This window comes from Globicephala melas, chromosome 11 (assembly GCF_963455315.2).
Source record: "Globicephala melas chromosome 11, mGloMel1.2, whole genome shotgun sequence".
In the NCBI taxonomy this organism is placed as follows: Eukaryota; Metazoa; Chordata; class Mammalia; order Artiodactyla; family Delphinidae; genus Globicephala; species Globicephala melas.
In genome coordinates, this window is record NC_083324.2 from 94,290,539 (window position 1) to 94,313,720 (window position 23,182).

General features: G+C 39.3%; 1 protein-coding gene and 1 pseudogene across 2 annotated transcripts in view; one reads left to right on the forward strand and one right to left on the reverse strand.

Annotated features, from left to right (window-relative positions):
• Nucleotides 1-23,182, forward strand: part of NEDD9 (neural precursor cell expressed, developmentally down-regulated 9) — a 292,001-nt gene that overhangs the window by 25,159 nt on the left and 243,660 nt on the right. The gene's annotated exons all lie outside the window — the stretch shown is intronic.
• Nucleotides 1-23,182, reverse strand: part of LOC115866149 (52 kDa repressor of the inhibitor of the protein kinase-like) — a 36,698-nt pseudogene that overhangs the window by 1,972 nt on the left and 11,544 nt on the right.

A 23,182-nucleotide genomic window follows, 5' to 3' on the forward strand; every position in this document is an offset into this window, starting at 1 on the left:
TGTTTTGGAAAGCATTTGTGTAAGATTGATCTCTTACCTAAATGTTTAGCAGAGTTCACCAGTGAAACCGTCTGACCCCGATGTATTCGAGAAAAGATTTCAATAACGAATTCAATTTACTTAATAGATATAGGGCCAGTAAAATTTCCTATTTCTTCTGTGTCTGTTTTGGTAAGTTGTTTTATTCATAAATTTCATCTAGTTGTTGAATTTATTAACATAAAGTTGTTTACAATATCTGTAGCATCCATAGTATATTCACACATTTATTCCTGATATTGGTAATTTTTCTTATTTTTTTCTTTATCAACCTATGTAGGGCTAATCAACTTTGTTATTCTCTCAAAAAGAAAAAAAATTTATGTGTTAATTTTCTCTTTCATTTATCTATTTTCTATTTCATTGATTTCTCCTCTTTACTATTTCCTTCATTCTACTTCCTCTGGATTTACAGATCTTCCTCAACTTACAATGAGGTTATGTCCCAATAAACCCACTGTGAGTTGAAAATATCCTAAGTCGAAAATGCATTTAATATACCTAATCTACCAAACATCATAGGCTAGCCTAGCCTACCTTAAACATGCTCAAAACACTTAACAGTAACCTGCAGTTGAGCAAAATCATGTCACACAAAGCCTATTTTATAATAAAGTGTTGAATATCTCATGTGATTTATTGAATACTGTACTGAAAATGAAAAACAGAATGGTTGTAAGTGTATCAGTTGTCTACCCTGTGATTGTGGCACTGACTGGAAGCTGCAGCTTGCCACCACTGTCCAGCATCCCAAGAGAGTATCATACTACGCATCGCTAGCCTGGGGAAAGACCAAAATTGTAAATTCAAATTCTACTGAATGCACATTGCTTTTGCACCATTGTAAAGTTCAAAATTTGTAAGTTGACCCATTGTAAGTTGGGGACCGTCTGTCCTTTGCTCTACGTTCTCTAGGTCTTACTGTAGACTCTTAGGTCATTGATTTTATACCTTTATCCTTTCCTTATCTAGGCATTTAAAAGCTATAAATTTTCCTTTAGCTGTAGCTCACAAATTTTAGTATGCTATATTTTCATTATAATTCAGTTTGAAATATTTTCTGATGTATCTTGTCATTTTTCCTTTACCCATAAATTATTGACAAGTATGTTGTTTAATTTCCAAATATTTAGGTTTTATCCCTCCTACATATCTTATTGTTGTTGATTTCTAACTAATTGCCTGTGATCGGAAAACATAGTCTATATTATTTCAATCCTTTAAAATATATTAGAATGTGTGTTATGGTCCAGCAAATGGTTTATCTTGGGTAATATGCCATGTGCACTTGAAAAGAATGTTTATTCTGCAATTGTTAGGTGTAGTGTTCTATAAATGTCAATTAGGTGAAGGAAGTTTTAGTGTTACTGAGATCTTTTGTCTATTTGTTCTGTCAATTGCTGAGAGAAGACTCCACTGTAATTGTGGATTTGTCTCTTCCTTTAATTATGTTACTTTTTCATCTAATGTATTTGAACCTCTTTTATTAGGCACATACATGTATGATTCTTATGTCTTAACAAATTTATCCTTTTTATTGTTCTAGTGTGTCTCTCTTTATCTCTGGTAATACCCTTTGCCTTGGCATCTGTTATATCTCATGCTAATCTACCTATTCCAACCTTCTTCTGTTTTCTGTTTGCATGATTTATCTTTTGATATCATTTACTTTCAACCTGTTTGTATTTTTATATTTTAAGTTCATCTCTTATGGAGAGATTATGTTGGGTCTTATTTTTTTTATCTATTCTGAGAACTTCTGACTACTATTTGGAGTGTTTAGTCCATTTACATTTAATCCAATTATTGATATGGTTGAGTTTGGACCATCCATTTTACTAATTGTTTTCCTTTGGTCCCATCATTTTTGTATTTGTTTTTTGATTCTCTGTTCCTACTTTCTTAATTTCTTTTGATTTAATTGAATCTTTTTGAGAATCCCCTTTCAAGGGATTGTGGCATTTCAGTTATATCATTTTGCATTATTTCAACTGGTTGCTCTAGGAACCACAATATATACAGTATCCTTAATTTTTCACATTTTTCTTACATTTAATATTGGACCATTTCATTACAAAATATAATGATCTTTCAAAAATATAGATTTTTAAGCTCCTTTATTTTTTAGTTGTCTATATTACATCTACAAATATTATAAATCAAACAATAAAATGTTATAATTTTTGCTTAAACAGTCATACATATTTCTAAAAAACTACAGAAAAAATCTTTTATATTTAGCCACACATCTATCATTTTTGGTACTTCACTTTCCTCTGAACATTTGAATGTCCCTTTGGCATCAATTTTTCTCAACTGATGAACTTCTGTGGTTTTTTTGTACTGCAAGTCTGCTGATAAAAAGTTCTCTTAGTTTTCATCTATCTTTATTTCGCTTTCATTCTTGAAGGATATTTTCACTGCACTGAATTGACTTTTTTCTTCTTTCAGCATTTTAGAGATGTCATTCCATTATCTTCTTGTGTCCAGTGTTTCTGACAACAAATCATTGTTAAATCATATCATTCCACTGCATGTAATAAATTAATCTGTAGCTAGTCTGCAGTTGCTTTCAAGAGTTTCTTTTAAACTATGGCTTTTAGAAGTTTGACTCTGATGTGCCTAGATCTGCTTTTCTTTGTCTTTTTCCTGATTGGGGTTTACTGGACTTGTTAGATGTGTAAATGCGTGCCTTTCACCAAATTTGGGGAAATTATCACTATCATTTCCTTATATTTTTTTTCTCTCTTATTCTAAGACAGCAAGTACACAAATGTTAGACCTTTCTACGGTGCCTGCATAGCTCACTGACACTCTTTATTTTCTCCAACCTTTTCTTTCAATTTTTCAACTTAGACACTTTCTATTGATCTATTTTCAAATTTACTTACTCTTTTCTCATTTCGGTCTGTGTCAAGCCACTTTGTAAATTTTTAATTGTAAATACTATATTTTCCATTTCTAGAATTTTCAGTTGGTTCTTTTTTGTGGTTTCAGTTTCTCTGCTAAGATTTTCTATTTGTTAATCATAAGTGTGTTTTCCTCTAAATCCTTGAGATGGTTATAAATAGTTGCTTTAAAATCCGTATCTGCTAATTCTAACATCTGGGTCATCTCAAGGTCAGTTTCCACTTATTGCCTTTCTTTTAGATTTAATTGGCCTATTTGAAGTTTACCCCATGTGTATGTAGTTCAGGGATCAACCAGAGATTTTGGCCAAGTTTATATACAGAATCCCCCTCTCCCCACCATGTCTATCGCTTTCACCTTTCCAGGATTCCAACCTCCCTCAGGTTCCAGCTGTGTGGTGTCCCCAAACTCTGACCTATGGCTTTCCAAGCCAGTAAGACTATGGATTTCTATTAGAATTTTAGCCACTCAGCAAGCTGAAACTAGGGCTTAGCCTCAAACAAAAATCTGTATCAAAACAGGAAAATTACCCTGTGCCATTTACTTCTTTCAAATATAGATTTACTTCGCTTCTTTTAGTTCCACTGACTGCCTTCAACTTATTATATTTTGTATTTTAGTTAGAGTTTATAGTTGTTCTCTGAGAGTGAGTTGACTGATAGAAGCTACTTTTCCACTACTGGAAATCTATTTGCATTACTTTTTAATTCACTGAGAAATCAGAGATTACTAATTAGTTTTCCCATTACCTCTTGTAGCAGTTGCCTGGTGTTGGTTGTTAAGTAGATTTTCTTCGACTCTACCACTGTAAAATGTTTAATTTATTCTTTTTTTTTAAGAGATTCTCTCTTTTTTAAATTTCTTTATTTTATTTTTGCCTGCATTGGGTCTTCGTTGCTGCACACGGGCTTTCTCCAGTTGTGGTGAGCGGGGGCTACTCTTTGTTGCAGTGCACGGGCTTCTCATTGCGGTGGCTTCTCTTTTGGAGCACGGGCTCTAGGCACACAGTCTTCAGTAGTTGCAGCACGTGGGCTCAGTAGTTGTGGCACACGGGCCCTAGAGCACATGGGCTTCAGTAGTTGTGGTGCACAGGCTCAGTAGTTGTGGCTTGTGAGCGCTAGAGCTCAGGCTCGGTAGTTGTGGCTCATGGGCTTAGTTGCTCCGTGGCATGTGGTATCTTCCTGGACCAGGGATCGAACCCGTGTCCCCTGCATTGGCAGGTGGATTCTTAACCACTGCACCACCAGGGAAATCCCTTGATTTATTCTTTGATTGATTGGTTGTGTTTATCCCCACATATTTATCAAGGATCTGCTATGTCCTAGGTACTGGATACATAAAAGTGAATAAGGTACAGTCTCTGCCCTCACAGAGCTCAGAGTCTAGTGCTATACTTTTATTACAGTAGTGACTAGAATACATATAGAACATTTCAATCATCCAAAAAGTTCTAATGGACTGTCTTGGTGTAGTGGAAGAGAATGATATGAAAATGCATCACTAAAATATAGCGTGAGAAAGTATAAGAATAGAGTTGTATATAAGGTATGGCAGTTGAGCAGAGGTGATACTACTTACTTGTTATTAGAAAGATCCAAAGGGGAAATGATTCTTAAGCTGAATTTTTATTGATTAGAAGGATTTGATCAGTTATCCTAGGAAATATAAATAGTGTATCAATAAGCTCTGAAGACTTGAAATAGATAAGGGAACTACAAGAAAACTCCTGACTCTGTGTATCTATTTTAGGGTTAGTTTTACTACATAAAACTGTTCTGTAGTACTTTCTCACAGGAATTAAAAACATTTACTTAGTTAATTATATTCAAAAGAGTATATATTTTGTTTTTCTTAATAAGAAAAAGAAGAGCAACTACAGACATGACTCTGAAGCAACTGCATAATCAAATTTCAATTCACGTAGCCTATCCCTTTGCCAAGATAGTTAGTGATATTGAGGAAAGAGCTGTCTGTCAACAGATTTGGCTACCACTGCTTTTAGACAACTGAAAATAGTAAATCTCAGGTGTTAGAATATCAACCAGGAACTACATAAAAGTTCTTCTCCATTAGGTTTTGGACAGGTAACATATATTTGCTTTTAAATATCTTGTTAAAACTGAAAGTTTTACTGTATAAAAAAAGTGGTAGTAATTTGTACCACCCACCAATTGAAAATGCTGCATGAATGATTAAAAGAGTTTCATGTCTTTGTAAAGAGTTCTAAGAACATAATGATTTATTAGTGTTCCAACTGCTGTCTTTTCTTTTCCTTTCGTGTCTTGACAATTTTTATCATACATTCCTTACTGGTGATCTAGTAGAAGTAGTAAGAAGATCTTAACTTGAAAATTACACAACTCCCTTATTTAAACTGCAGGCTATTTGTTCCAATTGCCATTTTACTTATTTAACAAACTTTTATTGATACCTCATTATATGCCAGATATTGTTTGAAACTGGGGGCCCCAAACTGAAAGCATAGTCTCTTTCTTTAATGAGTTCATAGTCTAGTGAACATATAGAGAAATATTTGCAGTAAATTTTGTAGTAGAGGGATGTTCAAGTTGCATGTGGCGGCTAGCCTAGGCAGTCTTCATAAAGAGGTTAAATTTCAGTGTGATATTGGGAGTATGTCAATTTTTAAACCTCATTAAATTGAACACTTATAATTTATGCATTTCAATGTATTTAAATTTTACCTGAAAAAACTGTAGAGAGATATTGAGCCCTAGTTAATAGGATTGCTTTTTACAGGGGTATGGGTTGGCAATTCTAAGAAGTCCTTCTGTGTATTGTAAGCTTAATTTTTATATATATGAATGATATAGATATAGAAATATGTTCTTAATGTTAAGCATATTGATTGTGATAAATATACTATTGTTTATAAGGAAAAGTCCTCACAAAAATGATGTTTAAAGTATTTAGGGTAAAAGATACAATGACTCCAGCCAGTTCTCAAATAATTCATAAGATATATAAATACAGACATAGGTAGATAAATATATATAAAGAGAGAGAAAGGCAGAGAGACAGAGAGAGAATGATAAGGCAATAAGGCACATGTAGATAACTGATGAATCTGGATAAAGTTTATTTAGGAGCTTCTCATACTATTTTTGCATCATTTATCTAAATTTTAAATTATAACAAAATTAAAAATTATGGTAAGTTTCACTTATCCTTAAGATATAGAAAACTAGGGACTTCCCTGGCGGTCCAGTGGTTAAGACTCTGCGCGGCCAATGCAGGGGGCGCAGGTTCCATCCTTGCTCTGAGAACTAAGATCCCACATGCCGTGCAGCACGGCCAAAAGATTTAAAATATATATATATATATATATATATATATATATAAAGCTATATTTTAGAAAGAAAACATCACTTCCACAATAATACAAGAAAGTGCAAGATAAACTATAAAATTATAACTCTTTTGAACCCGTCAGAGAACTAAGTTTGCAGGATAGCCAAGAAGTCTGAAATTTAAAGAAGACAGGCCCTTCTAAGGATATAAGCACTGTCACACCTGGGTCAAAGCATGAGAGGAAGAGAAGTTGATGCCATATAAGGAAAATAAAAGAGAAAGAATAGGACAGACAATATTTGAAGTGCTAACAAAAACAACGTAAGGAGAAAGACTTCAAAATGCACATCCAGGAATTACAGGAAACCCCAAGCAGCATAAATGTGAGAAAAAGACATCCACCTATAGACAAATAACAGTTAAACTACTGGAACCCAAAGATAAAGAAAAAAGCTTGAAGGCAGTCCAAATAAAATTACAGCAGATTTCTCATTAGAATATATACAACCCAGAAGATAATGGAGTGACATCTTTAAAATACTGAAAGAAAAAAGAAAAACCTACCAACTCAGAATTCCACATAGATTCAGAGAACTGCCACTTCAGGGAAGTTTTCAGAAGTGCAGTTGTCAGGTGCACACTGGATATCCCCTCCAAAGCCGAAGACGAATCGCTGCATCTTGAAGCCCCACCTCAGAGAAGGAAGCACGGTACCTCGTAGGCCTCTTTGAGTTCTAGAGGCAATTCCTTCCACAGCTAAGAGCACATTGGGTGGCATGATGGCTACCAGCTTTGAGTGGTGCCTGAAGCAGGAAAGGGCTCTGCAGTAGATGCAGACCAGGATGCAGGCCTGTAATCTGTGAAAGGTTGGTTGGGAGGCAGAAGAATATGTTAGGAAGGGTCTCAAATTGCAGTGTTGCCCTGCAAAAGTCTCAGCCAGCCCAACGGGAGGTCCAGAGCAAAGGTTGCCTGGTGGAGGGTTTCCACATTGATCAGAAATGGCCTAGGCCCTGGGCCATTTACAGAGCCTGGCCTAATCAATAGTAAATAATCGAACAAAGTTACCTTCCCCTAAAACAGTGGTTCTTAATGGGGCCAGAGTTGCAGTCCCCCACCGAGATATTTGACAATGTCTGGAGACATTTTTATTTATTACAACCGAGGGGAGGGAGGGAGGGGATGCTACTGACATCAAGTGGGTAGAGGCCAGGGATGCTGCTAAACAGCCTACGATACACAGGACAGCTCTTACAACAAAGGTTACCTGGCCCAAAATGTCAGCAGTGCCCAGACTGAAAACCATGTACAGATAGCACTTCACATGGCTTATTAGACAATGTTCCAGTATGACATACAAAGGACATATGAAGCACAGTTTTAATGTCTCTTGACCTCATTCCCTTAACTGTAAAATTGGGATAATGATAGTAGCAACCTCATGTAGTTTGGGGGAGAATTAAGTAAAACAATTGTCAATTGTATTTTTATACAAATGGCCACCAAATATATATCCCATCCCAGGTGGGGTTTACGTTCCCTCTCCTTGAGCCTGGGTGGCCCTCTGTAACTGCCTCTTTCAGTGGGGCACAGCAGAGGGGATACTGCATGACTTCTGAGGCTGGGTCATAAAAAGCAATGTAGCTTCCCCCTGGCCCTCTTCGTTGGGATCCAACCTGAAAGAAGTCTGGATATTCTGGGGAATCAGAGGAGGGTCTACAGAGAGGGCTCTGTAAAGTTAACATTCACTTATAGAAGATCTATACATTGCAATTTATTCCTGTCCAGTAGAAAAAAATAAATCCTACCGATTGTGCTTTTATTGTTTTATAGGACATTGATCGGTTTCCATCTAATTTGTAATCTTATTTCAGCATTCTTTTCATCCACTGACTGGATATAATAGTTCTTCCTCTCCTTCTTTGAACTATCGTTGTCACTGTGCCAGTTCCTTCTTTAATGCACTAAGTAAATCTGTGCGAGTTGCACAGACACACACAGACACACACACCAGCATCTTGGTAGAAAGCAGAGAGAGAATTCTTTCCAAAGGGCAGGTACGGCCATCATGGAGAGACAGGGAGAGGTGCTGGATGTTCCAGCCCCAGCTCTTCCAGTCTCACCGGCTCAGCCACCAGACGTGAACAAACGAGTCTTGGAGATGCCCCAGTCACCATCTGACTGCAGTCTCGTGAGGAACCTCCAGCCAGAGCCATCCAACGGAGCTGCTGTGGAATTCCTGGCTTACTGAAACCGTGGGAGATAATAAACGATCATTATTTAAGCTGCCGTGTTAGGGGACGGTGTGTCCCACTGCAGTGGACAGCCAAAGCGCCAATGCTCATCCGGCCCTTAGTGCAATGCTTGGCACATAGTTCGGGCATAATTGGTCACTTTTTTCCTGTAGTGTTAGTATTTTGTAGTTTTCATTTTTTCATGAGTATTTAATTAGTAATTAGCATTTAATTTGTAGCTTTACTCTGCCTCTATGCGCTAGAGGGCACTCTTATCCGTTGGCAGATGGTCTCAGACATGCAGCTGCGGTTCTCCAACCAAGGCACCAGGGGGAGCCAGCCCCTAACTTTTCACTATCCCTTTCGGAAGGTGAGCTTGACGGAATGGAAAAAGGCTTCAGTACCAACGAATTAGCATACATAAGAAGACGTTTTCGAAAACCGTCGTAAACACAGTCTAAAAAACAAGAAAGCTTATTTCTGATGAATAACGCTGCCCCCAGGCTGGATGTGCAGACAAAGGAGAAGAAAATCCCCACCCACACTTCTTTTTTTCCATTTTAAATGTGGTAGAGAAGGGATCTGCAATGCTATGATTTCTAAACAACGTTGTACCGAATCTTTACTACATCTAGAAACGTGGCAAAAGCAGTGTCTCTGCCGCAGTTAGCTTCTGATGGCGAGAGGGTAATTCTGATTACTGTTTCACAGTGTCCCAAACAATATTTGTACCACTACTTTAACTTACAGATTTTAAAGTTCCCATTTTTTTCTAGGTCTTTATTTTATGTACACAGGATTTGATAGTCTAGTGACTGTGAAAATGGACCATGATTATGATTGCAGGAAATTGGGGAACCCAAACCCTTAAAATGAATTGCCTGAACCAAATACATTGTAAGTCTCCCCCTCTTCCAACAAATTCAAAGCAGACTTTATCTATAATCATTCACAGTAACCTGAGAAGGTTGGCAGCCTGCACGATGATGACGGTCTGCCTGTCTCTAAGTACCTCCTGAAGTCTGGCCCTCCCCTGAAGGGGCTCAAGTACAGCTGGGGCTTGAATGGAGCAGGGGTTTTGAGAATAAAGAAAGGTTTATGGTGAGCTTATCTGATTAGAGCCCTACGCTGTGAGGTCAGGACTCTGCAGGCTGGTAGATTATAAATCAAAGGAGACTAGAGTGGGAGAGAACTGAACTCTGAAGAGCTGATTCTTCGAGGGTGTCCTGTACCTGACTCAACCCCCGCTCTAGCTGACCTACCGTCTTGATGATCAACCACAAGGGATTTGATCAACTCAGATCCTGTTGTTTTGTTTTAATCCCCACCGTAGGGATTAAAACAAAGCCCAAACAAACACAAATGTATGGTAAAGGTAGTAGAATGATGTTTCTATCTAACACGTGTCTGTAAATGATGGGATTGCTTTTCGGGTATAACTTATGGCAGTGTCTCATCACTTGGTGTTCAGAGGATGTATATGTAATACACTTATCTATAACACACTAACAAACGCTGCGCTCTTTGGCTTAACCACAAATTGTGGACTATGAGACCTCAGAGTATCTCCAGTCTCTCAGCTAGTAATGGAAATTTCTAGAGCATTTCATAATGCACTCCTAAGAAGCCCTAAAGCTCCCCAAAACCACTTTGTAGACCCGAAGTAGCAGATGTGACATACCCAGTGTACTCTTTAGAAGCTGCGTGGCTGGGTCCCCAGGTCACTGATTCTGCCCGTGAAGAAATGGTGGTGGATGACATTAGGGTGCATCATTTAAAATTCTATGAGAATTCGCAGGACAAGGGAATAACTTTGAGTTGGGAAACTTTCAAGGACTTCATGGAGGACAGCCCCCCCAATTAGGAGTAGGGTTGGGCATACAGTGATGGAGTGAAGGGTACTCTGGGCGGGGCTGGGTAAGCTGAGGCATGAAGGCAGAAGTGAGTAGGTATATTTGGGAACAGCTCAGTCTAACTGGAGCTTTATATGAAGGAAAACAGCAGCAGAAGGGCCTAGAAAGGAAAGATTTAAGTCCTATGTCAAAGTCAGAAATTTTAATCTAGTGAGCTAGGCCAGCTCTATCCAATAGAAACTTGTGCAATGATGAAAATGTTCCAAATAGGAGCTGTGCAATATGGTGGCCCCGAGATACATGTGGCTATCAAATACTTGAAATAGGCTGGTGCAACTAATGAACTGGATTTTTAATTTCGTTTAAATTATTTTTTTAATTTTTATTTTTTTACATTAGGGTTCATTCTTTTTTAAAATGTTAATGGAGTATTGTTGATTTTCAATGTTGTGTTAGTTTCTGCTGTACAGCAAAGTGAATCAGTTTTACATATACATATATCCACTCTTTTATAGATTCTTAATAGTCATATACGGCTAATGGCTGCCGTATCTAGTAGTGCATTTCCAGACAGTGGAGAAAGGACATGAACAGAAGGGTGCTTCGCTTTAAATGACCTGAAAGCCAACTATAAAGCGGATTGTAAGGGAGGTACTCTGAAGATAGAGTCTTATGATGCGACAGAATCAATACGTGGGCCAGTGGGGTTTTTTAAAAAAGTAAAATAAAAAAGGTTTTTTCCAAGAACAAACAAAACAAAACACATAACTGATCCTGTTTAAATGAGGAGGCAGGAACAGTCCCTGTGAGGGGCCACACCACTTTCTTGCCTTCTGTAGGACACCTACAGAAGTCCTTGAGGAATCTCCCTGGGATTTCCAGGAGCTATTCAGAACTCAGTTTGTTAACCACTAAGCCAGGTCAAAGGTAGTGGGGAATTCTACCAGGGTGACAGGGATAAAGAAGAGGAATAGATGTGAGCAATATTATGGAGGTGGAATCAATAGATCTTAGTGTCTACTTGGGTATAAGGAGTAAGGCTTAAGCATCTGCACATCTATTTTTTCATTCATCTGAGTCCAAACATTGGTGTTATCTGGAATTCCTCCCCATTACTCAATCATCGCAAATGTGATAGGTACACAAAAATAAATGTATTGAATGGAATAGAATTAACACACACAGTGCTGCACAGATGTTGAGTGGGGAGAATCAGGATGCAGATCCAGAGCCATTGACTCCAAGGCTTTCCCTACAGCTTGTGGTCCACTTTCCATCCCCTGAATAATGCAGTCACAGAAGCCAAGGCAAGAGGCTTTGCAAGTAAGGGTGGTCCATCAACAGTTTTAAGTGCAGCAGCAAGTTTGAGGAGAAAATGACAAACTGATGTTAAAATTGGAAGGTAATTCCAGTTAGAGTTAAGGAAGGTGGGCTCAGAATTTCAAGGATTAGGATAGTAGTGGATGAAGGTGAGAGAGTAAAGGCGATGAATACAAACTACTCTTTAGCTTCCTGGTCAATGGAAGGAAAAAGGTGAGATATGCTGCGAATAGTTAGCGAGTTGACTGCTGGCTCTACTTTCTACTTTTTTGAAATCTTAGAGTACCTAGAACACCTAATGTCATCTCAAAGGAAGTCCTCGGCCATTAGTCACCTTACTTAGAGCCATGTGGTCTCATCATGAGGTTGATAGGACCAGACATAGACAGATGACAGGAGCCAGCCATTGCTAAGCTAACCAATATCCAATGGGGTGGCTTGGTAGAAGAGTTCTATCCAACAGAGGCAGTGCATGCGTACTGACTGATAACTGGCCAACCACTCGTCCTCTGTGTCAAGGACGTAGAACTCAAAGACATCAGAGAGACTCAGGGAGCAGTAGAGGTAGAGATAGAATGATCATTTTGTCACCCGAAGTCACTCTGAGTAAAGAACAACGGATATCTTCCCTGAAGAAACGAGCTGTCTAGAACCTTGGAATTTCATAGTATTTTTAAGTGTTTCATCCTCTGCAAAGCCTTGCTGAGATTCTGTCTTCCTTACTTGCCCTTGTATCCTTATGGAAAAATAAAACAACTCAACAAATGATTTAAAAAAACCCAAGCACAATTCTGTTTCTTGCAATCTGAAAGAACATAAACAACACGTAAGTCTGGAAGGCAGAGTAAGGTGGAAGTGTTGGCGTCCTTGCAAAAAATAATTGCAGAAAATTCTCACAGTGCCAGGTCCTTAACGAAGAGTCTCCAGTGGCCATGAGCTCAATGGTCCTGTCTTTAGAAAAAGTGCAGAAAATTCCTGTTGACCCACCTACTGTCTGGAATGGTGCCGCCTCCCCTACTGAGTAGCTTTAACTTAAACGGAGGAAGACTACAGACAGCCTAAAAGTGCAGCCTCAGTTCCCTGCAGTCTATAAAGATAGCAGGCTGAGTCTCTCCATGTTAGAAAAGGGAAGATAAGCTAATGAAAAGGCAGTATTTGAGAGAGAGAAGAAATCAGAGAACTCTGGAATTGAAAGGTACCCTGGAGACTGTTATGAGCTGAATTGTGTCCCCCCAAAATTCATATGTTCCAACTGCCAGTACCTCAGAATGTAACTGCATTTGGAGACGGGACCTTTAAAGAGGTGATTATGAAGTCATATGGGTTGGCCCTAATCCACTCTGACTGGTGTGCTTATAAGAAGAGAAGATTAGGACACAGACATGACGTGAGGACACGGGGAGAAGACAGCCACCTGCAAGCCAAGGAGAGAGATTTCAGAAGAAACAAAACCTGCCAACGCCTAGATCTTGGACTTCCAGGCTCTAGAACTGTGAGAGCATACACTCTGTTGTTTAAGCCAGGGGTGCCCAACTCCCGGGCCATGGACCGGTACCTGTGCACGGGAACCGGGCCGCACAGCAGGAGGTGAGCGGTGGGCGAGCGAGTGAAGCTTCATCTGCCGCTCCCCCTCCACTCCCTGTGGCTCCCCATCGCTCGCATTACTGCCTGAACCGCCCCCCTGGTCCGTGGAAAAACTGTCTTCCACAAAACTGGTCCCTGGTGCCAAAAATGTTGGTGACCACTGTTTTAAGCCACTCCATCTGTGGTACTTTGTTATGGCAGCCCTATCAAACCATCTGGTCTAACTCTTCCTCTTGACTTCTGAAGAATCTGAGGTCCAGCATCACACAGCTCGTATCAGTTGGTAGGTCCAGGCTCCAGGGGTCCTCATTCTCAGCCCAGAGGACTTACACCAGCCACACCCCTGAATTTGACTTGTGTGCATTTCCAGAAAGGAGGGAGAAGGATGATGGAAAGAGCAATGACCAGAGTTGGCGTCTAGTCCATTATATGAAAGGAATGAATGGGAAAATCGTTCGCTGGTTTAATAGCATCTCATAAAATCCTATGACTCTTGGGCTACCTTACTGATGACTTTTTGTTGTTTTCTATTCTACTTTCTGTTTGTTTTGTTTCTATTGTTTCTGTTTCTATTGTTTTCTATTTCTACTTTCTGTTGTTTTCTATTCTTATTCCCATTCTTACTGGGAAAAATTCCTAACTGGGAAAAATGATTGGTTGTAGACATTCCAAAGTGACTTCAGCATGATTTTTAAATACATGAAACCATGTTGGACTAATGGGCCTACACGTAACCAAGGAGATCTTATTCTTTTCTTCCATGTTTACATCTCTGATCTGTTGATTGTATTACAGAACCTCCTTTGATGAGAAAAATCTGGGACAGCTGGGCGATTCGTGGTGGGAGAGTTTAAGTAATTTGTAATTCAATTTTATTTTAGTTTTAGTATCTGTTGTTGTCTTTTTTAAGCACGTGGACTTTTCATTTATTTTTAAGGCAAGGGCCTCAGAATGCACTAATTTTCTCTCTCAACCCCGTGTTGGTTTCAGATGACAAGCTTTTAAAAGCACAGCTCTTGTTAGTTTTAGGGAAGCTTAAGACTCATTGTCTTGTCGCCTTCCTGTCCCCTGCTACACTCTTGTTGTTGCCACATCCCAAGGTGTTCTAAATCTCTGATTTCCCTCTTTGAGTGGTTGTCTCCCACTTATTTTATTTACAGATGAGGCAAAGCTTTTGGATCTGAATAAAGCATGGCGGACTGAGCCTAGTCTGTTGGTATCTCTGGATAATCCTGATGTTAAAAAAGGGGGAAATGCCTACAGGCTCTTTCTCAGAAAACCCATCCTCTTCTCCACGCTTCTATAGGTGAATTACAAGCTTCCCCACCTGTTTCCACTGATTGGTGTGATTGACGCAGTGCCGGGCATTGTACTGTGAGCCTGGTGGCTGGTGGCCTGGGCTGCCTGTCACAAACACCAACACATGAAGCTGAGACTACTGATCAAGTCTGCACAGACTGTCTGCGATTATTCTGCTCATGGATACTCCAGATCAGAAGCCAGGGGGCCATGGAAACTGTGCTTCACGTTCATTTTCAGCAAATGGAGAGGCAGTAAAAACAGGCCTGATTCATAAGGACTAGTAAGGGATACAAAAGGTAGTGCTTACTTAAAAATAGGATTCAAAACAAACATTCTAATCAAGGATTTGACTTTGGCACCATAAAGTCGTTGAACTGCCAAAAAAGATGTATTAGGAAACAAAATTCTAGTTTTAATTGGTGTTTTGTTTTGTTTTGCTTGTTTATTTTTGACAGAACTTTAGAGCGCCTTTTAAGTTCTGATCCCTGAAATTTTTTCTTAGTTATGTGGTTACCAGCAAATCATATGTGAACTAATTAATATTAAGCCTTTCAAATTAGCTTTTTAACAATGATAAACAAATGCATTTTATTCTAATTAAAAATAGAAACTCTTCATACTGAATTTCTTTTATAGTAACTAGGTCCAGATGCAAAACCAATTGCTTCCACTTAATTCCTTATTAATCTACTGCTTTCCCCCCAATAAAGTGAAGTTATAAATTAAAGAAAGAAACTGTCTTCCTTGGATTTTATTAACCACAGGATTTTTGGGGAAGACAAGCAAAGTTCTTATTTCTTCTATTTGCAATCACTTAAACCTCCTTGGAGAAGTTTCTTCAGTGCATGGCTCAACTATTTGGAACTCTGGAGAACTTTCAAGGAAAGAGAGCACAAGTGATAAATAGTTTGGAAATGAAGATCAAAAAGAAAGCATTGGGAGAACTGGGAATGTTTAGTCTAGAGAAAAGAAGAAGGAGTAGAGTCGTACTTTTCCTAACTGTCATAAACAGGACGAGGGTCGTTCTTCTTTTTCACCAAAGAGTTAGGAAGAACAAGTGAATATAGGCAGGAGCAAAGCATTTAACTAACATAATTTATTTTAATTTTTAAAAAAATAATAATGGAATGCTTAGGAACTCAGGAAATTATCCTAGAATCATTTCAGAATACTATTCCACAGATCAATCTGGAGATTAAGAACACAGCAATACCTACCAGGAGGAGTGGAGAATTAAGTTATTCACATAACAGAGTCAGAAATACTTTCCACTGATAATTGAAATAATAGTGATGTTTACTTCCAACAGGAACTTAACATTCATCACACATTGATTCAAGGCCTATTCAGCCCTGGGCACTGAAAAATTCATCATAGCGAACACTTGCAGAGGCTTGGTCTCTGAGCACTGTCCAAAGTGCTTTGCACACAGGAATTAATTTAATTTTCACAACAGCCGTATGAAGTTAGTGCTATTCTTTTCCTATTTTTGCAAGTGAGGAAACAGAGGCAAAAATAAAAATTAATTATTTGCCTGAAGTTACATCTTGAGGTTATAAAATAAAAGAGCCAAGATTTGAACTTGTACCCTTATAGGTTCTCTGAGAACAAATACCAGGGTGAGAGTAGACACAGATGAGGCTCACTGGGACAAACATCTATGACAGATAAAGAAGGAAGAGGCAGGAGGAGTGGGCAGGGACAGGCTTCAGACCGAGATGCAGGTGTGATATTTGTGAAAGGCAAGAAGGAAGGAAGGACTGGGTAAAGGTCTGGGAAAGCCTCAGACAGACTGATGGATGGGGAGTCCCTGGGTCAAAGTGGGAGATTCCCTCAGGCAGCATGAATGGTGGAGTTTCATAGCCTCCTGTTGCTCAGTCACGGCTGGGAGGAGTCTAAGAGAAGTGTGGTCTGCCACCAGTGCTGCAGGGGATCCAAAGAAGCCACGGGGGGCTCTGCCCCCCTCTCTTGAAGGGAGGTCTGAGTGGGAGGCTACGGAACCCAAGCTGTCTGGCACCAGAGTCCACGCTTTTACTCATTCTGTTATGCTGCCCTCCTCATACCTTGAGGGTGTGCAGTGAAGGATGTAACCCTGTAGCAATGGAAGGCCTCAGTAGGAAAAGGGAACGCTTTGTTACAAAGATCTGGGGCCTCCACTCACACAGAGCTCAGTGCCAGCAGTGGCCCGAGGTCGTGCAGAGCGATGGCTCTGGTAGTAAAGAGCTGAACAGCAATCTTCCGATCCAAACACACTGTAGTTTTACCCTGAATCAGGCACCTTCATGTCACAAAAATCTCGTAAAACTTTTCAGCCAATATTTAAATATTTATTCAATACGTACTAAATACGAGACATTGTGTTAAGTGCAATCGGAAATATTAAGATCGAAAAGCCTGAACCCTTCCATCCAGGGTTTACCCAATAGGGTAAACGGAAAATAACTAAAAATAACCATATATACATGAGAACACGTAAAAAGTGGCACAGATATGGTGCTGTGGGAGTTTAGGGAAGCGAGAGATTACTTCCTGCTGGAAAGATTGGGAAAGATTTCATGAAGGAAAAAGCAATGGTGTTGCTTCCTCAAATGAAAATATGAAATTAAAAATTTGAAGCTGTCTTTAAAATTTGTATCTGTCTAGCCCACCACCCTCACCCCAAGCACTGGTCTTTAGGAACTGGTGGGAACATATATCGTAGGTTAGAAAATGGGGTTCAGATCATAAGATTGAGAACAGGGATATTCTGGCCGTGGTGGAAGGTTGGAGAGAGATCAGAGATGGAAATGGAGACTTAGTGTGACTGTTTATCCCTTTATTTTTTGGTAGCAGTGTCTAATCTTTGAATCCATCCCAAGCTCCTAATTACACTTAAAGAAAGTGCCAAGTTTCATATTCACTGTATCCAAGCTGCACCCTAAGCGTACAATTTTCTGTGCACCCTTTAGTCCCCAGACAACACATTTCCTTTTGTATATTGTCCTGATGGCTCAATGGGATTTTTCCAGATTCAGGTCTCACTCTTATTTATATGGTGGAATCATGATTTAAAAGTCCACTATTAATTTGTCAGAAGTTTTTCAATAATTTTTCTAAAACTGTACTCCTTCTGCCTTGCATTTTATTCACGTTTTCTTTTTTGTTTGTTTCCTCAGCTAAGTTCATATTTAATCGCTCTCTAAACTTAGAGCCATTTCATTTGAGAAAATAAAGTCCTTTTATTTTCTGACATTTCCCAAGGTGGCAGGGGGTCTGGGGTCTGGGGAATGTGTTTCCACCTTTAAGCTGGAGGAAGCTTTGAAAACACTTTAGCAAGTTTTGGATTCTTGTCTGATTAAAAGCTGCTACAAATAATAAGTGGAAGAAACAAAAATAGAAGGTCGATAGGTATGAATACGAGTGTTAAAGATGCTTCTTTATATCCCTGCTCTGTGATTTTAGGAATTATAGAAAACAAATTGCAACACTTTTACTCAGACTTTATATTTTTATTACAGAAGGCAAAAGATTTGTCTTAGAATACACGTTTGAGACCTGAACATTTCCTAGGTGTGGTAGTGTCTGCTTTCACTTGGGTAGTATAATTAGCTCCGCCACTGAGGGCTGGCTTCACTCCTGTAAGTGCCCTCCTTCCTGCATCAGCAGGCTTGCAGCCCTTCTAGATCATTCCCTCTGGAATACTAATCACTTGTCTGTCTCTCATCTTAAAACAAAACAATGCAAAACATACAAACAAAAACGTCCTTTAACCCCACATCCTCTTCCAGCTTCTGCCTTTTTTCTCTTCTCCCTTTTGTAGCAAAATTCTCAACAGAGTCATCTATGGTTTCTGTATCCACTTCCTCACCCCTGCGGATTTTCCTAAGATATTCTTGTCCAAATCCCAGAAAACTTCCATGTTGCCAAATCCAAGACTCTTTTCAAGGTCCTTCTCTGACCCAGTCCCTCAGTATCTTTTACCACAGCTGACCACTTCCTTTACTGGAACCTCTCATGTCTCTTAGTCTGTATTTACCTGGTTTTCCTCATACCTCTCTGGCAGTTCTTTGTATCTTCACTGATGAAGCCTCCTTTTCAGCTTAGTCTCTAATATGTTGGAGGGCTCCCAGGGCAGAGTTCCAGGCCCTTTTCTCTACCTACATTGTCTTTCTAGGGAAATAATCCTTCCTATCCTAAGGCTTGAGATGTCATTGATATGCCATGACTCCCAGGTTCTCATTCATTCCTGAACTCTCCTCTGAGCTCCAGACTTGGATATCCAATTTTGTATTCATTACCTCCATTTGGCTCACTAAGAGGTACGGCAAATATAGTTAATTTTCTCCTACCCTCCATCCTGCTCCTTCCCAGTCCTCCCAGTCTTCGATAATGGCCTCACTACCCACTCGGGAGTTCAAGCCTTGATTTTTCTTTTTTTTTTTCCTAATCCATCAGTGAGTCTGGTAGCTTCATCTTCAAAATAGATCTCAAATCCATCCACCTCGCCTTATCTTCATTGCTATCATGCTAATCCAAACCATGATCATCACTTTGATGACTGCAGTTGCCTCTGAATGTCTCCCTACTTCTGCTTCTCCGCCACGAACAATCCACTTCCACACAGCAACCAGAGAGATTTTTTAAAAATATAAGTCAGAGCATGTCATTTCCATGCTTTAAACCAACCAGGTATGTCCCTTCCAAAAGCACTTAGAATAAAATGCACCTCTGTTCCCCAGTTTGCAAGACTCCAGTTAACTTGGCCCCTACCTAACTGCTTGTCACCTTAAACCATTTTTCTACCTCACTTCCTCTCTCCCAGCCATGTTGGCTGTCTTCTTGCTCCTTCAATATGCCGAGATGCTCTCCCTCTATCCCTTTGCTTATCTGGCACCTTCTTATTTGTCTCAATTTATACGTTACTGTTAGCCCCTTAGATCAAACCTCCCTGATGACTGTTCAAAGGAAGTGCTCTCCCAGCAGCACACCCAGTTCATTCCTATTAAAGCCCTTACTACAGGTTGTAATTATAGGCTTGTTTTCTCATTTGCTGTCATTCATCTCCCACAAGAATGTGAGCTCCATAAGAGTAAGGACTTGCTCTGTCTTATTCATACCTGCATCACTGCTGTCTAGAACAATGACTGTCCACAATAGATGTTCAATAAGTATTTGTTGAGTGAATAAATCAGTTTTTAGATTATTCAAGCCATTTGGTTTTCCTTGATTGTTTGCCAGTCTACTCCTTGTAAAGTATCTGAGCATTAGAGTAAGGAACATGTTTCATTTGCAACTTCTGTTCAAAGAGGATATGGAACTTTAATAGATTAGAGGGAGATCCTAAGCTTTTAAGTCTTAGCTTTTCAGCAGTATATCCCTTAACGATGGCAAAAAATCAAAGATTAAGTTATGAGAGCTATCAGAGTTTCACTAGCAAAATTTAATTTTTTCTATTTTCTGTCTGTTTTGTGCATTTCATTTTATCTGAATTTAGAATGTGAGCAAAGCTGTGGAAGGGTTAGGGTTGCTTGTACGTGATTTTCAATCATTGGAATTCTAAAAATGCTACAAAATTAACATTTTTATTTCAAATACATTGATCCCAAGACTATGTGATACTAACCCTTCTTCTTCTCAAGAATTACAAAATAAAGATGCTGATATGGAACTCATTGCAACAATACCTCGGGATATGAACTTGTATCTATGAAACACTGATGTAATGCTATGAGCTCATAATATAAATGGATGCTAAACCATCTGTGTTTTGTGACACACTGTATCATCAAAAAAATTTTGTGTATAATTCTAAAGTAAAAAATAAAACAAAATTTCAACTAACAGGTGTGTTACTTCAAACATACAATTCAGCAATTCTAAATCCCGACTTGAAACAATGCCTGAAACGCTGAAGGTCAGGTGAAGATATTACATTTAACACTCTTGAAAATGTCAAAGAATTACCTCTAAAACATAGGGAAAAATTGGTAAATTAAATATAAGGTGTTGCAGATCAGGATAAAAGAGTTAATATAAAATACTTTTTTACTGGAAGAAAAGAAGAAAAAGAGGGAAGAAGGAAGGGCAAGGAAAGGAAGGCAGAGTTTGCCGAAGAGGGGCCACTCCTGAGTTAGTTTAACCACTTAGCTCGGTCTCTTGGGCTGTGCACTCAAGAAAATGACGGTCAGTATTTACCTGCGTGTGCTTGGGATTTCCATGTTCTGCGCGTGCCTCCGCTGTGGAAAGCGTGAAACCATGATGAGGACTATCAAGGCAGTCAGAGTTCAGCAAGAGGCTAAAGGTCGGTGTGGACTGTAGAAGCAGGAATTACTCTACGGACTGAGCTGGACTTCCGCTAAATCTTGTTGAATGCAGTGGATTTTGATAGAGACAGATGTGAGCAGTGAGGAGAAAGTGTGAAGAGAGACACATGCACAAAAACAAAATAAAAAAGGTAGAAAAAATAAGTTAGAATTCCCTATCCCTAGGAGAAAGTTTTAAAGGGTACCCTGATTGAAATGGAAACATTTAGAATAGTCATAGGAAATGATGGCGTGAAGCGGCTGTGGGTTTTAAACTCCAGGCTGCAGGGTGAGAAGGCAGTGAGAAGCTGGAGAAAACCTCAAGCAAGGGCGACACGAAGGAAGTGATGTTTTAGGAAGGGAAAGGATTGATGGCATAAGGCAAGGTGGGTTGCAAGGAGGTAAGCTCGAGGTCTTATCATGATGCCATTTCTGCAATAAGGTTGTAAAACGTAATAAATTAAAGATCTGCACTCTGATGATGGTTATTTTATTTTATTTTTATTTTATTGAAGTATAGTTTATTTACAATGTTGTGTTAATTTCTCCTGTACAGCAAAGTGATTCAGTTATACATATATATATTCTTTTTCCTATTCTTTTCCGTTATGGTTTATCACAGGATATTGAATATAGTTCCCTGTGCTAAACAGTAGGACCTTGTTGTTTATCCATCCTATTCAACTAGTTTGCATGTGCTAATCTCAAACTCCCAATCCTTCCCTCCCCACACCCCCTCCCCCTTGGCAACCTACAAGTCTGTTCTCTATAATCTGTGAGTCTGTTTCTATTTTGTAGATATGTTCATTTGTGTCATATTTTAGATTCCACAGATAAGTATGGTATTTGTCTTTCTCTTTCTGACTTACTTCACTTAGTATGATCATCTCTAGGCCCATCCATGTTGCTGCAAATTGTATTATTTCATTCTTTTTCATGGCTGAGTAATATTCCACTGTATGTATATGTGTGTGTGTATATATACATATATATACAGCACACTATCTTTATCCATTCATCTGTCAATGGGCATTTAGGTTGTTTCCATGTCTCGGCTATTGTAAATACTGCTGCTATGAACATAGGGGTGTATATATCTTTTGGATTATAGTTTTGTCTGGATATATGCCCAGGAGTGGGATTGTTGGATCATATGGCAATTTTAATGGAGATATAGGAGTAATTCCAAGAGGCAGTTTGAAGGTAACGGAAATAGACATTTATCAAGGGTTACGTGCTCTATACTTTACTTAATTCTCACAACCACCCTTCCAAATAGGTATTATTATTCCAATTTAGAGATAATTGAGTTCCAGAAACTTATTAAATAACTTACTCAAGGTCAGACAATGAAACCAGGTTTGAGAACCAGCAGATTGGATGGGTGGTAGACTAGGATGAATCAAAGCATTTTCGTTTGTTTGTTTTATAAAAGCTGTATTTCTACTTTATTTTATTTTTTTCTCCTAAGTCTGGGAACCTAACATTCATTTGTATTTGATTGTATATCAAAGACAAGGGCTGAGTAGGTAATGCCCAAAGCTGAGAGTGATGGCCAGATTGGTTTTAGTTTTGCTTCTTCATCCTTAAAACTAGCATTTGGTTTTAGGTGAGTGGAAGATGAGTTCCTAATAATAATAAACAACCGTCTAATAAAGACTTATAATGAGGGATTACCAGCTGGTTAAGGCAAGCAGCCTTCAGTAGGTTTGCCCTCAGTGAGTTCCTTTGGGTAGCTGTGACCGAGGGGTCACAAAGCAGAGGTCTCTGGCAAAGGGAGGCTAGCCTGCATGTCTTCCACCCAATATCCTGGTGCTCAGTGGGACCAGGTCACCCACTTGGGCAGCTCTGAAACAGCATAAAATAAGCTTGCAACACCAGGGCTAGAGAATAAGATGGGCTGAGAGCTGAGGACACAGCACAAGTTTTAGATTCAGATTTTCAAACCTGGAAAACTCTCTTTTTTCTTTTTTATAAAGAAAAACAGAAGTTCACGGTCTCGTTTCATTGCCCACCGGTGCTTTCGAGCCATGAACTTTCCCCCACTTCGGAAACTTCTCTGGAAAATTCATTTCATGCTTGTCTACTCCAGTAAAACCCTTGACTGAACTCGTTACAAAACAGGAGACTTGGCCGAGGGAATGTGAGAACTCACCCGACACGGCAAAGCCAGTTGGCATCCTTGAGAGCTGTGTGGGCTTTCAACTTCGGGTTTACCTGTCTTCTTGGACTGTGACCTTCTCCCAGCGGAGGGGGAGTTCTGATTGTTCCTGTGCCCAGTGACTGAGAGGGGGCGGTCACAGCACACGCATCACGTTCCTTGACACACTGAAGAGTGCCTCTTAGGATGAGG